The following is a 12,988-nucleotide window of genomic DNA, read 5'->3' on the forward strand; positions in this document are numbered from 1 at the left end:
GGTTCAAGGGCCAAGTCAATCATGACAGAGAAATCAAGGAGGCAGGAATTTGAGGCAGCTGATCACATTATGTGTGCAGGAAGCAGAGAGAGATGAATGCTGATTTCTTACTTACTTTTTCCCTCCATGCCTCCTTTTTGGCTAATGTTCATTTTATTGATTGACTGACTGACTGATTGATTGATTGATTGATTGGTAGAGGAATGGTGCCCAGGCCCAGTGCACATGTGGAAGTCAGAGGATAACCTGAGGAGTCAGTTCTCACCTTCCACTTGAAGGTACTAGGGTTCGAACTCAGAATCTAAACTTTGGCCACAAGCATTCTTACCCACTGAGCGATCTCCCAGGCCCCACCACTTTCTCCTTTTTACACAGTTTAAGATGTCAGTCCAGGAAATGGTGTTGTCCACGTTTAGAGCGGGTCTTCCCACCTGAATTATCGCTATCAGCATAATTCCTTACAAGCATGCCTCGAGGCTAACCAAATACAGACAATCCTTCATAGCTGTGCCCCGAGGGTTATCTCCTAGGTATGGTCAATGTCAGCTGTCACAGCCAGGGACAAGGAAAATGTTTGACACTATGAGAGTCTCAGGTTTGGGCTATCTGGGATGATCACATCCTTTAGACCCAGTTTTGACCTCAGCTGTAGCTGAGCTGGACAGTTCCTGCAGTCCTGGAGGACACAGGCACACTAAGGCATCTCCACCCTTTTGCTCCTAGGTTTCCATCCACCACTCAGATGTCAGCCAGTTCTTTCCCAGTGGTTTCTCTGAGGAAGATGGGATTGAACCCAGGGTACTGCACATGCTAGGCAAGCATGTTGCCATTGAGCTACATCCCAAAATAATCATCCTCTTATTCTTTTTTAATATATATTTTTTATTTTGTAATTAATTTAATTTTACATATCAGGCACAGATTCCCCTGACCTGCCTCCTCCCACCCCCAGCCTTCCCCCCTCAGTCTACCTCTCATTCCCACCTCCTCCAGGGCAAGGTCTCCCCTGGGGAGTCAGCCCAGCCTGGTAGATTCAGTTGAGGCAGGTCCAGTCCCCTGCTCCCTGTACCAAGGCTGAGCAAAGTGTCTCAACATAGGCCCTAGGTTCCAAAAAGCCAGCTCATGCACCAAGGACAGGTCCCGGTCCCACTGCCTGGGGGCCTCCTAAACAGTTCTAGCTAATCAACTGTCTCACTTATCCAGAGGGCCTGGTCCAGTTCCATGGGGGCTCCTCAGCTATTGGTCCACAGTTCATGTGTCTCCACTAGTTTGGCTATTTGTCCCTGTGCTTTTTCCAATCATGGTCTCAATATCTCTCGCTCATAGAATCCCTCCTCTCTCCTCGCTGATTGGACCCCTGGAGCTCCACCTGAGGCTTGGCTGTAGATCGCTGCATCTACTTCCATCAGTCACTAGATGAGAGTTCTATCATGACAGCCAGGGTGTTTGGCCGTCCTATCACCAGAGCAGGTCAGCTCAGGCACTCTCTCGACCATTGCCAGCAGTCTACAGTGGAGGTATCTTTGTGGATTTCTGGGGACCTCTCTAGCACTTTGTTTCTTCCTATTCCCATGGGGTTTTCATTTATCATGGTCTCTCCTTGTTCTCCCACTCTGTTCCTGATCCAGCTGGGACCTCCCGCTCCCCTAAGCTCTCTTTCCCCAACCCTTGCCCTCCATTACCCCCCCACCCCCAGTTTGCTCATGGAGATCTCATCCATAAAGGGAGGCTACCCTAAGAAAGACACAGGGATCCCCCAATGACAGAGAAATGGATGAGATCATCCTCTTCTTAAAACATTATTTTGACTATGTGTCTGTTGTGTGTGAGTGTATGTAGAAGTGAGTGCAGGTACCAGCAGAGGCAGGAATCAGATGTCCTGGAGCTGAAGCTACAGGAGGTTTTGAGCCACCTGATATGGATGCTGAGAAACACACTCAGGTCCTCTGGGAAAGTAGCAAGTGCCTTTAGTCAGTGAGTCGTCTCTCCAGCCTCCTTTCTCTGACACTTCTGCCATCAAGAAGACCTCACCCTCATGACCTCATCTAAGCCTAGTCACCTCCCAAAGGCCACACATCCATGGGCCGTCAGCATAGAGTAGAAGGAACAGGTTTTCACCTCCTCAGCTTTTGGGACACCCAGTCGGTCCACACACCATCTGCTCTGTAATGCAGTCTCGAGATCCCTGCCTCTGCCATCTGCAAACACAGCTCAGGCTTTCCCCCAAACAACCTATTGACACGCTCCCGCTGAGTTTGCCCCATCATTGGGTCCTCTGGCTCTCTTGCCGGGGAAGTGAGTCCTGCGTCCTGACAGTGCCCCAAATCAGTGGGTTCATCTTTGTCTAGCTGTATATTCTGGAATCCTTCATTCATCTTGAGAAAATCAAACACTTGGTGCCCTCCCTCCATTCCTGCTGAAGTCTGCTAGATAAACCAGGCAGCACTACAGCTCATGGTCTGTTTGTTTCCCCTTTCCTTCAGCTAGGTAAGGTTAGTGTCTGAGACTTTGCTCAGTGGTGCAGGGACCCAGGGCCTCACACACACTGGTTAACATTCCACCTCTAGCTGTCCCTCTAGCCCCAAACACTTGCTTTGGTGCAGAAACCAGAAGAGGAAGAGCAGATACTGAGGGGACAGGGACAGGAGACCTCTGAGGTGGCTGCCAGCACAAAGGAAAGGACCTCTGCTGATGTGAGCTTCAGGGGTTTCTCAAGACCCCATGTCCTGGCTCCCCAGGGATGAGCTGGACTGAGGAATGTGCTTCTGTGTATGCTGAGGTGACAATAGGACATTTAGACACTGCATTTAAGCTATCCCCCAAGAAGCCAGATGGCTTCAGGAACTGCAGACAGACTTGAGCCCACAAAATGTCATACTCACTATAGCTTTCCTCCACAGTCACAGAAGACAAGTGCTATTTCTAAGTAGTTTTCTAGCAAGGCATGGGTGCATACCTGTAGTCCAACTCTTGAGAGGTGGAGGCAGGGGAATCACAAGTTCAAGGCCAGCTTCATTACAAACCACATTTGAGGCCACCATGAGACTTGGTCTCACAAAACCAAACAAATAAATGCATATTTTTTTAAAGGTAGCTTTCTGAGTTATACCTGGTAAATGACCGAATTAACTTATGGACCTGTGAAGCTAGTCATCCATGGAAGCTCAGTATATTGGAGTATGGCTGTAAGTGAGCACTTGGGTGGCTGAGACACAAAGATGGCCACCAGTGTGAGGATGGCCTGTGCTTCAGAGTGACTCTCTGTCTCTGCCCTGTCCCCTCACACACACACAAACCATGGGAAAGGACCTGGTTATCTCCACTCCTCTCCTCTGACACTGCCGTGTGCAGTTGAAGTAGAGATGCCGGGAAATAGAAAACTAAGACTAATGGCTGTAGCATGAATCTTAGAGAGTCTTATTAATAAAATCAAACCCGAGGCCAGTTATTGGGGTGATGCTGGAAGGTCAGAGAGATAGAACAAGCCACAGCCACCTCACCTGGCCAACTTCTCAGCTGATCTTGTTTCCTCAGACTGGAAGCTTCTGTGTCCTCATCCCAATGGCTCTCAGCTGAACTGTGCTCAAAACCTAAAAGCTTAACCAGCCAAATGCTTAACCAGCCTTACGCTTAACCAGCCTAATGCTCCTAGTTTCTGGTCCTCATGCCTTATAAACCTTTCTGCTTTCTACCACCACTCCCTGGGATTAAAGGTTTGCTTTCTGGGATTAAAGGAGTAATGAGTCACCATACCTGTCTATATCCTTGAACTCATGGATTTCTGCCTCTGGAATGCTAGGATTAAAGGCGTGTGCTATCACTGCCTAGCTAGTGGCTTTTCTGTTCTCTGACCCCAGATAAGTTTATTAAGGTACACAATATTTTGGGAAACACAATACCACAAATGGCAGATCCTGTATCTGTTCCAGGACGGAAAGACGTTTGTGTATTGGAGGACATGGTCCTTGTTCTTCATTAGCTGCCTTCTAAGTTGATGATTTAGTATTACAAAGGTCACAGCAGTTTAAGGATTTATGTTGGCTCCCTTACACTCCAAAAAATTCCAAAACAAAACCATTGAAAATTACCCTGTACTTCCAGCATGTGTGTGAAACAGTCTCTTCCCCAAATTCTACTGGGGTGACTTTGTTCAATAGAAATTAACCACACAGTGGGATCTTCTCTAGAAAATTAGCTACCCTGAGTTTTGTATTTATGCCAGTCTTAGTGTGCACACTTACAAAATACTCTGAAGAATGTTAGCAGAATCTTGGTCCCCATCTTAATTTTTTATGGTAACACTTATTTTTGTTTTGTATGGGGGACAGGGTGCATGCCATGGAGTGTGTGAAAGTCTGTAGGCTAGAGGACAATTTGCAGAAGTTAGTCCTCTAATGTGGGCCTCGAGGATTGAACTCAGATCCATTAGGCTTGGTGCCAAGTGTCCTTATCCACTGAACCATCTCATCAACCCTGTTTTGTTATTGCAATACCAAACACTGAATACAGAGCCTCACACATGAAAGCTACATTCCAATCCAGGACCCCTCTTTTAATAGCATAACACCTTTTTCCAAAGAGGAACTTCACTTGCTGCCTTAGATTGTATTCTCTGGGGTAGAGAATCATGAGCAGCTTCTGCTGGGAACCCCACCTGGGAGAAAAACCCACAAGGAGATAGGGAGAGTTGGATACCAGGGTCAGGCTGGTCACCGTGTGCATGTATTGGGCCTCAGCCAATCCTGCACGTACCTTCCAGCAAGAACGACCTGTCAGAGCTATCCCACATTCAGGTAAAGGGAGCGGGACTCTATAGAACTTGGACAGGCTACCCATTGGGACAGCAGACAGTTTGCTAGGGGGATACTCACTTCCCAAGGAGAAGTCTGTGAGCTTTTGCCAGCTGAAGTTCTGTGTCTTAGTTACTTTTCTGCTGCTATGATAAAAATACCCTGGAAAAGGCCCGGGCTGCTGCTGAAGGCCATGTCTGGGTCTGTGGCCCTATAGCAGCCAGGGGTTGGGTTGACATCTGTGGCTTCTGCACCAAGGGCTTTCTGGATACCCGGGGTCAGCTCAGCCACTTGAGTCCATGTTGGTGTCCAAGGGCCATGCTGCAGCTAAGGCCATGCAGACCCGAGTGGCTTGTGCTGCTACCCAATGCCATGGTGACATCCAGGCCAGAGCTGAAGCTGAGGGTCATGTCTGAGTCCACGGCCCTACTGCAGTCAGGGTCTGTGTTGATGTCCAAGGCTCCTGTCACCATCAAAGGCCATGAGGACATCTGAGGTCTGAGGCCATGTTAGTGTCTGAGAGCCATGCTGCTGCTGGGGCCCGTGTTGATCTAAGTGGCCTGCATTGCTACCTGGGGCGATGGTGACATTCAGACCCAGCTGCTGCTCAGGACAGTGTCTGGGTCTGTGATACTGCTTCAGCTGGGGTCTGTGTTGATGTTTGTGGCCTATGCCATTTCAGGGGCCATAGGAACCATATATGTTGAAATCAGAGGGTCATGCTGAGCCAGCCCCACCCTTTGCTGTACCAGGGAAAGCTGGCCCCTAACCTCACAGGAGACCTGGCCCCTGCACTTGGAAGAGATGGATGTACCCTTCACCATGAGGGAGAACTGACCCTGACTGCATGGACATAGGGGAGCTGGCTCCACCCCCTCACCTGAGTCAGGTAACCCCAGTGGCCTGGACTGACTAACTCAACTACCACCCATACTCACAGCCAGGCCTTTGGTTGGTCTACCCTAATATCTACCCCATCTAGGACTTGCTAGAGCTTGTGAAGGGACTGGTCCTGTGGAAGATTCCTGCAGGCTCTCCATGACTAGGGGTGGCCGAAGGACGTCCCAGAGGAGTTTCAGTGAGGATCCAGTTATGATGGTATACCAGAAGCCAGAGGCCTTGAACCAGATCAATGACTCATTGCAATGAACATTGTTAGTAAAGCTGATTGGACGAAAGGGTATATATACTATATGACACACCATTCCCAATGTCACCGGGATGGATGAAGAGGTGTTGGCGAGGCGGAAAAGATGGAGAAGCAAAGAGGTTTCTTTTTGTTTTTGTTTGTTTGTTTGCTTGCTTTGTTTTTGTTTTGGTTTGATTTTTATTTTTTATTTTTTATTTTTTTTTTTTTAAGAATTTTTTTTTTTAAGATTTATTTTTTATTTATTATGTATACACTCTTCTTCCTGCAGGCCAGAAGAGGGCGCCAGATCTCATTACAGATGGTTGTGAACCACCATGTGGTTGCTGGGAATTGAACTCAGGACCTCTGGAAGAGCAGCCGGTGCTCTTAACCTCTGAGCCATCTCTCCAGCCCTTGGTTTGATTTTTAAAAAATTTTTCTGAGGGGTGAGGGAAGGATATGGGGACTGGGAGGTGAGCAGAATTAGGATGCATAATGTGCAATTCCCAAAGAATCAATAAAGAAATTATGTTCAAAAGATACCCTGGAGAAGGCAACTTAAAGGAGGGAGGGTTTATTCTGGTTCACAGTTCCAGGAACAGTCCATCAGCAGGAAGTCACAGCAGCAGGAGCTTGACAGCGCTGGTCACATGGCATCCTCAGTCAGGAAGAAGAGAGCAGCACATGCCAGTGCTCACCTCAGCTGTTGCTGTGCTTCGTACAGCCCAGGGTCCCTATCAAGGAAGCGGTCCCACCCACAGTCAAGGGGTGTCTCTGCACACCATTAGTACAATCAGGGCAATCCGTCACATATTCTCAGCACCTTAATATAGAGAGTCCCATACACGTGTTTCCGGAGGCTTGCCTCATAGGTAATCTGACAATTCACACTAACCATCACACCTAGCCTCCTAGAGGAGACCATACAAGGGCAGAGGAAGGGGTCTGGAAGCTCATTCATTACACCCCAAACCTACTGCAGCTTACAGTGTTCTGCCCGTCAAGGGCTATGGTACTGTAGCCATAGGAAACTCACTGCCAAGGATACTCACTGGGTTAGACATGCATCCCACTGTCTGCAAGCATAAGTCAAGTGTTAAGATCAATCCACATGATCAATCCACGTGAGTCTATTTAATGGGTAACGGAGATTTATTAAGATATAAATTGAGGAAATACACTCACGAATACAGAACCGAGTAAACAGTTCTGTTCTGACCAGGAGCAAAGCCACCTGGCAGTTTGATCAGACCAGGAAGCAGGCAGCAGGGAGAAGGGAGCCCCTTCTCCCTTCCTTTTTAAGAGGTCACATACAATGGCAAGAAGCACAGCCTCCTTCAGGTCCTACAGCCCAAGGTCATGGGGGGAGCAAATACCACTACATTTCCCCTTTTTGTCTAAATAAGAAGGTTTTCTCTATATCTATCTATCTATCTATCTATCTATCTATCTATCTATCTATCTATCTATTTTTGGTGTTTTGTTTTGTTTTGTTTTTGTTTTGTTTTGTTTTGTTTTGTTTTGTTTGAGACAGGGTTTCTCTGTGTAGCTTTGCACCTTTCCTGGATCTTACTCTGTAGACCAGGCTGGCCTCGAACTCTCAAAGATCCGCCTGCCTCTGCCTCCCAAGTGCTGGGATTAAAGGCGTGCGCCACCACTGCCCGGCTATTTTTGGTTTTTTAAGGCAAGGTTTCTCCGTGTAGCTTTGGAGCCTGTCCTGGAATTCACTCTGTAGACCAGGTTGGGCTCGAACTCACTAAGATCCGCCTGGCTCTGCCTCCCGAGTGCTGGGATTAAAGGTGTGCGCTACCACTGTCCGGCCAATAAGAAGGTTTTAAACTTAATGCAAACTACGTACAATAAGAATGATTGTGAAGTATTGTACAGGAACAACAAAGGGTAATAACATGAACAAAAATGCAACTACAACCAACAAGAACAACATCAAACAAGAAAGACATGCTAAATGTCCAGAAATATCCAGATTGTAGGTAAATGGCAAATTACCGAGATTTCTCCAATAGCTGTCCTATCCTGAAGATTCTAACTTTAATATCTAAAATGTTCTTAGCTAAGATATGAGATGACTATAATTGTAACTATCTCCATCAAATTGTAACTCCATCAAAGACCTGAGAAAGAACATAATAATACCTAAGAAAACAGAAAATGCAAGCAAGCGATTTCTGAAATTCTTGTGAGAATAGGCAGAGACAGCTGGCAGCCTAGACAGTCACCTAAAGTTTCTCATCATTGTTGGGGCATCCAATTTGGCTACAGGCCTAGAGTATCTGACAGACCATTTTCAGAAGCAGGAATTCTGAAAGACCATCTTACCCTGTCTTGGCAGAGTTCAGTAGTCACTTTTCCTTGTGTCCTGTTCATTGAGAAAGGACAGTGTTCATACTGTCAGCAGTTGAGGCAAGGGCAGTTCTTTGCCCAGCAGGCCATTTTGTGCCAAGAAGAAGACAAACTTCCGAACAGAAATGTCTTAGAAGCCCAACATTCTCTCAGAATCAGATCAGTGCTGCCAAGAGCAATCATGTCTCACATCAATAGAATTCTAAGTTATCAAAACATTTAAATGCCATATTCTCTAGGCCTATGAAGTGTTTGAAGATTACCTATCCATCTGACATAGGTTTCTGTAAATCTGGACAACCTAACTAACATAACTATAGAAATGACAAGCATGGGTGACTATAGTTCTGCAAGTCTTATCTACCTAAATAACCTAAGGATTAAGGCTACACATTAACAAGGTAAACAGTCTATAAGCAGATGTACTGTATAAGGACAATGATCTCAAAATTGTGACAATACACAAAATATCTTAAATAGAGGTAGAAATGTATAGTGCAATATGCAATATGACAGCAATATCCTTAATATGTATCAATATACAAAACATTCTAAACAGAGGTAGAATATACATACAGTATGACAAATATAATTTTACATTTGTATCAATATACAAAATATTTCAAACAGAATTAGAAATATGTGTACAATACAACAATTATAGTTTTATATATGTATCACTATACAAATTATCTTAAGTAGGAATATAAGAATAGTTTACATTTGAATCAATATACAAGAATCTATATCTGTGCAAATTATCTAAGACTGATTGCTAAATTAGTTTACTAGTAGATACAATAATTTACCTTAATATACTATACCTATCCATTCCCCTTTTTTCTTTTCCAAAAAAGAATCCTGAGTCTAAGTTTTATTGTCCTCCACCCAACCCTATAACCATCCACCCATAGCCCTGAGAAAAATGAAAACTTTGGGAGAGGGGCATCATTTTTTTAGAATTGCGTCCTGCTGTTTAGGGGTGATAGTATCTCTGTGGGGTCCTGTAAGAAAGCTTAGATAGTTGGGTCTCAATAGGACTAGCTGTAGAGTCTGCAGCCAGTCTCAGATGAACTTTGCCAGTAGGTGAGACAATACTTCAAATTTCCTGCTTCACTAAAATGTCTGCCAGAGACTTTAGACCTGTAGGCTGAAGACAGATGCCCTAATGTTACAGAGGAACTTTGGATGACTATCCAGTCAGCCAGCTGTTTCTGTCATTTCTGGAATTATGGAAGTTGCTTGCAATGCACTTTCTGTTTACTTAGGTAATATTATATCCTTCTGGAATCTTTGATGTAGTTAAAGACTAGATAGTTATAATTTTCCTTGGTTATGATAAAAGATAAATTAGACATGAAACTTTAGACTCACAAATATAAGATAGATGATGGAATATTTTCTTTAATTTTGTCAAATACAAATAGACTAGATATTTTAACTGTAATTCTCACTTGATAACTGTTCTATTTTATGTAATTTTACTATGTTAAAGTTAAAGCCTTCCTTTTTGATTAGATAGTAAAGGGGATGTCTTTCTGTATGCTGTGAATATGTGTTTCTCTGATGGGTTGATATATATAAAGCTGCATTAGCTTATGGCAGGGCAGGATAAGTTTTGGCAGGACATTTGAACTGAGGATGAGACAAAGAAGGGTGGAGTCTGGGAAGAGACTAAAAGCCACCACCAGGAGAAGCAAGATGTGAAAGTACTAGTAAGCCATGAAGCCATGTGGCAATACATAGATTAATAAAAATGGGCTGAGTTAAGTTTTAAGAGCTAGCTAGCAAGAAGCCTGAGCCAATAGGCCATAGAATTAGTAATTAAATAAGCCTCTGTGTAATTATTTTATAAATGGCTGCAGGACTGTGGGGCCAGGCCAGACCAGAGAAACACAGGACCATGGGCTGGGTGAGATTGGAGAAACTTACAGCTGCAGTCAAGGCTGCTACACTGTGCACTTAAATCTGGAGAGCCCGAAGAGCTCAGTGGATAATCTGGCTACAGATCTTGAATTCCTAATCCTCCTGCCTCTGCCTCCTGAGTGCTAGAACTATAGGCGTGCACCAATATACCTAGCTTTGGGCTATAAATTTAAGTGGGGCAATTCAGAACACACTTATCTATTTGTCTTAGTTAGGGTTTCTATTGCTGCGAAGAGACACTATGACCACAGCAACTCTTATAAAGGAAACTATTTCATTGAAGCTTGTCTACAATTTAGAGGTCTAGTCCATTATCATCATGGAGGGACATGGTAGCATATAGGTAAACATGGTGCTGGAGAAGGAGCTAAGAATTCTACATCTTGATCCACAGGCAACAAGAAGTAAACAGTATCACTGGGCATAGCTTGATCTTAGGAGACCTCAAAGCCCACCCCCATAATGACTCACTTCCTCCAACAAGGCCATACCTATGCCAACAGAGTCACACTTCCTAATAGTGTCACTCCCTTTAGGGGCCATTTTATTTCAAACTACCACATCCATTATTTTTAAAAATAAAACAATGACTCCATTACATATTCACATAAATGATATGTCTTTGTAAAAAATATTTTCCAAAACTTGAAATTACATTGCTTAATCTTTTTGTGACTCTCTTCAGACATCTGGAATCTTGTATCTGTCCCTTCAACCCATCTTCTGGGAGATGTTCCTTTCTTTTAAGTTGGTAAAGCCAATCCAGTCTCTCTCTCTTTTTTTTTTTTTTTTTTTTTTTGGTTTTTCGAGACAGGGTTTCTCTTGGTAGCCCAGGCTGGCCTCGAACTCACAGAGATCCACCTGGCTCTGCCTCCCGAGTGCTGGGATTAAAGGCGTGCACCACCACCACCCGGCTCCAATCCAGTCTCATACATAGCTGTAACTGGAAAATGGAGGAGGATTTAAATACTCTTTTCAGATAATTACGGACATTTTTCCTGTGGTGCTATATCAAAACTCAGTAAATGCTAATTTCTGAATTGTTTGTAGCACACAAACAAACAATTAAAAAAATCCTATTGTATACTTTGCCTTTTGAACTGAGTCAAATTCCATTCAGGATATTGTCATGCCATGCCCTGGTAACTTGGGTATTGACTTGTCCAGACTTTCCAGATGGTGACACATTAATAATGCAGTATCATGCAGCTGGAGTGATGGTTAAATGGTTAGGAGCCTGTACTGCTCTTCCAGAAAACCTGAGTTTTGTTCCCAGGACCCACTTCAGGTATCTCACAACCACCTGGAACTCCAGCTCCTGAAGATCTGATGCCTCTGCACTCCTGCACACATGAGTATATATCCCAACCACATATACAATATTTTAAATAATCGAACAAATCTTTAAAGAAAGAATTGCATTCATTAACCTTATCATCAAGCTCAGCTCACAGGTCTCTAGTACCTCTAAGCTGCCAGATTTCCAATGGTGGATTCGAATGTTCCAGAATTTTGTTATGGATGAAAAATACTGGCAGCTGTTTCCCTAAAAGGTTTGCTTCACTCATTTGAAAGAAAATATCTGCTTTACGTGCAAGACAAAGAATGGTAGTGTATCTGTCCATAATTCTTTCAAGGAAAAATTGTTATTCATTCAATATACTTCCAGTTCTTGCTGCGTGGTGGTGCCTGCCTTTAATACCAGGATTTGGAAGGCAGAGGCAGGCAGATCTCTGTGAGTTTGAGGCCAGCCTGGTCGGCAGAGCAAGTTCCAGGACAGCCAAGGCTACACAGAGAATCCTTTCCAGAAAAAAGCAAACTAAACCAAAATCAAAACTGAAAACCTTCCAGTTCTAGTCAACATATACATAATTATGATTATGTAAATAGAATTCCTCAGCATAAGCATCTTCCCTTATTATCAGAAGGACCATGCACGTGTCCCACATTTGCACCTCCATCATGAGTGTTAACATTGTAAAAAACAAGTATTACCTTAACATTGTTGCAGAAAGACTTTGACCCCAAGGAAATTCACTGAAAGGGGTTGGGACTACTAAGGGTCAATGGCCATTTGTGTGTGTGCATATGTGTTACATGTGCACATGAACTCATTCATGTGTACACAGGTGCAGAACTCTGTGTGTGTATATGTATTTGTGTGTATGTGTGTGTTTGAGCACACTTGTGTCAATTTGTTTACATGTGCATTGGGGTGAAGAATTAATGTCTCTGTGGTTTTCTTTTAATTTGCTTGGAGATATATATAATATTTGAGACAGGGTCTCACTGTGTAGCCCTGGCTGCCTTGAACTCACAAAGCTCTACCTTCCTCAAGCTCGAGTGCTGGGATTAAAGGCTGCACCATCACACTTGGCTCAGTGTCCCTGTTTTTTAAGTGTCATGGGCCTTTTCTTTTTCTTTTTTTCTTAAGGATTTGTTTATTTTTATTTTATGTATATTAGTGTTTGCCTGCTTGTATGTATGTGCATCACATGTGTGCCTGGTGCCTGTGGAGGCCAGAAGGGGGTGTCTTATTGCCTGAAAATGGAGTTGCAGCCAGTTATGAGACACTACCTGAATCCTAGGAACCAAAGCAGGTTCTCTGCAAGGGCAGCCAGTGCTCTTAATGGCTGAGCCATCTCTCCAGCTTCTTCAGTAGTGCTGCAGGAGAGACTACTGTAAGCCTCTTTCTAGGTGTCAGGAAACAGGCACCCTAGCTCTACACCTCAGCCTTCTCTGAGAACAGGACAAACAGCCATCTGTCTCCTCCTCTAAGGCA

Source organism: Peromyscus eremicus, chromosome 3 (genome assembly GCF_949786415.1).
Source record: "Peromyscus eremicus chromosome 3, PerEre_H2_v1, whole genome shotgun sequence".
Taxonomy (NCBI): Eukaryota; Metazoa; Chordata; class Mammalia; order Rodentia; family Cricetidae; genus Peromyscus; species Peromyscus eremicus.